The sequence below is a fragment of the Vitis vinifera genome, chromosome 12 (assembly GCF_030704535.1).
Source record: "Vitis vinifera cultivar Pinot Noir 40024 chromosome 12, ASM3070453v1".
In the NCBI taxonomy this organism is placed as follows: Eukaryota; Viridiplantae; Streptophyta; class Magnoliopsida; order Vitales; family Vitaceae; genus Vitis; species Vitis vinifera.
Genome location: NC_081816.1, coordinates 3,275,859 through 3,279,711, shown reverse-complemented (window position 1 = coordinate 3,279,711; position 3,853 = coordinate 3,275,859). Strand labels below are relative to the sequence as shown.

Here is a 3,853-nt window from a genome sequence, read left to right as displayed (position 1 = left end):
ACATTGAAATTGGAATTTTACCTTATGATTTTTTTCACATTTTGGAACGCGCTACATTTTTTTTCCTCTTTAAGAAAGCATTGCAATTGTGCTTTTTTTTTTCTTTGCACCTAATTCATAGACAATTGTTTCAGTTTTTTTATAAATGGCCAATACCTAATTTCTGGCTAGTTTCATCTCAAGAATGGTTGAATGGCCTTCTTTTAGGACAGAGCAAAGACTCTTCTGCATAGAACAGATAAACACAAGAAAGAGAATCATATTTTGAATCACACTAAGTGAAACTATTCAGATGATAGTTTAATGATGCCTAAATATTTCTAGTAGGCATAAAGCAGCAATGCCACAAAGGGAAGCCTTCAACTAAATGAAGAGCTCTCAAGGAGGTTGTTCCAAATACTATGCACAGAATTGCAACCAAAATTAGCTTTAAAAGAAAAAAAAATTCAGTTCATGCCTCAAGAAAATGGATAATGGACTTAATGAGTTTGATATAACCTGATAGAGAATATTTCCTTCCCGAGAGTACAAGGGTATAAGCTTCCATCAGGACATCTATAGCTGCTTGTTCATGCCTCCAGAAAAGACCATGCCTTCAATAGAACAGAGATCAAAGCAACAAAGATGTCAGATAGAGAAGGCTCCATCCCATACCATACAAGACTTACCAAACAACCCTTTACTCATTGACATGCCCCAGAAGATAAATCAGCAAGAGAACTGCCACATCCCCAACTAAGTTGGAAACCTGTGAATTCAAGCCACATGGTTACTTTGCATTTGAAAATATTTAAATCCACGAACTCATCCTATGAAAATGGGACAAAACAGGAACCATAACAGAAAATTGGTACATTTTCAAACCCTGGAAGGATCTTATACATGCATAGGAATTGACTCATCCATAAAGCTTGAAAAAGTATATGGGATGATTTTTGTTTTCCCTTGTGGATTTCAAATAATCCCTTCAATCTATCAACACATTCCAAACAAACATTTCAAATTTGAGTATTCTCACACTCTGAAATGCCCTTTGACATGAACCATCTCAAACATTGTACCCTCTCAACATGCTTAGATCCAACCTCACCATCAAATATCAAGCAAGAGGTGAACTCATGCACACAAAACCAACTCTCAGTGTGAAAATCATCTTCGTGGAAAAAACATGTTCCAATAAGTTTGCTTCCTGCCATTCCTTATTTTGATCTCACAAAGCTTCTCTGCATACACTTCAAACCATACAATAAATTTTCTTCAACTCATTAGGTGCAGGAATGAAAGAAGAGTAGGTCGAGAAGCACTTGTTAGCCATGAAGTTTGAACAAGAATTATCTCTTGTTTCTGATTACGATGTGTAGACATACCAAATGAGCATTCAAATTATCTTACTACTTCAGCAACATAAATGCATCAAAAGCACGTATATGTTCCATCCATTAACAGGGCATTTGCATACCCCATGGAAGTCAAATAGGCTGGTGAATTTACATTCAATTTTGAAATAGTCCTTTTGTTTTCTAAATCAACATTTGGCATAATGTACTGGAAAGTTCTTTTCTTATTTTATATATCCCTCAAAACATTGTCTCTCTTGAGGAAGAAATAATTATTCACCTCATTAAGTAACTAGACAGTAGGACGAGGCGTTCCAGTCCATGTCCATATATCAAGCAATTAAGAAATAATTAGTGGACCTCGATATAACAGTAAGACCAGGAGACAACACATGATTACTGAAGCATTACATTACAGTGTACAGTGTACAAGGTTGGTTAGACAGTAGAGTTTATCTTTCTCTACACAGTAGGGTCTTTATAAAATTAATTCAGCTTTTCCATGGCATCAAATCCAAAATTCACATAAAAGCTCCCATTACTTCTAATCTGAAGCCTTGTCTCCAATTGCAAAACTGGAGTAGAAATTACATAAAAGAAGGATAGCAACCAGCATTCCCACAAAGCTTACAGAGATGAGTCATATAGTTACCTCAATCAGCTAAAAACAAGTGATCCTTCTGAAGAAGGTGCCATAAGCAGCTGTGACAGATGATGGCAATATCCTAGGCCCTTGCTTTATTTTTTTTCCCCCTTAATGTAGCCAAAGCTTTTGCATCCATTCTTGTCACAGTGCCCACCTCTCAGTCCACCAACATTCAGCCCCATGCAGACCTGGGAAATTTCGCATGTGGATTGTGATTGATCACAGCAGAAAGAGAAAAGAGAGCTCCACGTTGAGGCAATTTGCTTGGAGCTTCTTTGCTTCAAGTCATCACAACAATCTATAGGATTCTGGTGAAGCCTTCTCTTCCATGATATTTCACTCTGAATGTCAATTGTTCCACCACTGGCTGGAATGAAGGAAAAATAAAAAGAGGGAAAAAGTGGTTGTCGGGTTGTGAGCGGCTGAGGAGGCGTCGTTGGGCCCGTGGAGTACCAGCACGTTATCCTTCCACCGAAGGGAGCGGGAGGTGAACGCTGCTCTGTGAATCCAGCCTCACGCGGTGCCCTCCACTCTAGGAACCACGTCACCCAACCCTTCGGTCGGATCACAAGATTCAAACTCCCCACTTGGAACGGGCGAGCCAGTGTCTCAACCCCAGCGCACCCTACCTCTCCAGCCAAACCAACCTTCAACCACCTTCATGCCCTCACTTGAGTCACAAGCCCACGTTACCAGGCCCGGCGTTTCTTGGTGGTAAACTGAAGCCAATTTAAACAATTCATTTTTATATTGGCTTTCGATGTGGGATAGCCAGAGAATTGTTCACCCAAATGCACAATGACTATTGACTACAAACACCTCTTATGGTTTAGAACCAAATCTTAAAGGAAAAGTCCATTAACAAAATTTTATGTCATAGAGATTGAATTTCAGTTCTTTCATCCTATTTGTTATAAAAGCAAATTGAAATGAGATCAAGTATTTTCTTCTATACTGCCCTTATAAGATAGGAAAGAAATAATACTTTTTTAGCGTCTTAGTTCTACTTTTAAGAAAAATAAAAAAAATATACAACTTATATAAAGATCACCAAATGGGAAGTGGGAAAATCTATTAATCTTTTGAGACACCTCCCTTTCTGGGCAAGTCCTGAAATTCAAAACCTCCCTCTTGCCCCTCTCTCCAATGAAAATTTGAGCTATAACTCAAAATTCAAACCAAAATCCCAGCGCCCATGAAAAATTAAAATGAAAATACTTCTCCTTTTCCGGACCAAAACCCAACTGGAAGAACTCAAAAATTTAGGAGAAAAAGAAGAATCAACCTTGAAATCATTCCTCCAAAATACACTCCATTGCATTTCCCCTCCACCCCCACTTCATCATCTCTCCTCCAAACATCATCACCATCATCAGAGACGGTGGTCATGGCTCTTTGTGAATGCAACAAAGAAAACATCTCTCCTTTCACTATATGCTTCATTTTCTGAAGGAAATGATGATGTAAATGAATTTTTTTTATCGCTCACATTATAAGTAAGTACGAGGAAATATATAAATTTTTTATTGTTCACATAATAAATAAGTATGAAGAAATATTTTTATACAAGACATCTCAAAGGACATCAATATTAAGTGATACACAATTTGTAAGGGATGTGATAGATGGTCACCTTTAGACATTATGAGCTATTTTGAATGGATAAAGAAACCATTATGAAACTTTGTGATCGTCTTAAAAGACATGAAAACTTACAAGGTACATGATTAGTGACAGTTGTTATGTTCTTGCTAATAGTAGGATATAATGTGAGAATAAGGATTGTAACATACCATTTTCAACACTTTATAGAGATTATCGCTTAACACTTTAAAAAAGTCAAACGAGCATTATGTTGATGAGACAAAAT

The 3,853-nt window shown here is 37.3% G+C and overlaps 1 long non-coding RNA gene across 1 annotated transcript; it reads right to left on the bottom strand.

The window, feature by feature from the left end:
- Positions 1-468: 468 nt before the first annotated feature.
- Positions 469-3,061, bottom strand: LOC109123445 (uncharacterized). The gene is made up of 2 exons (XR_002031185.2): positions 1,990-3,061; positions 469-748 (listed from the first exon to the last, which is right to left on the bottom strand). It is a non-coding gene; the product is annotated as an uncharacterized LOC109123445 (long non-coding RNA).
- Positions 3,062-3,853: the final 792 nt, after the last annotated feature.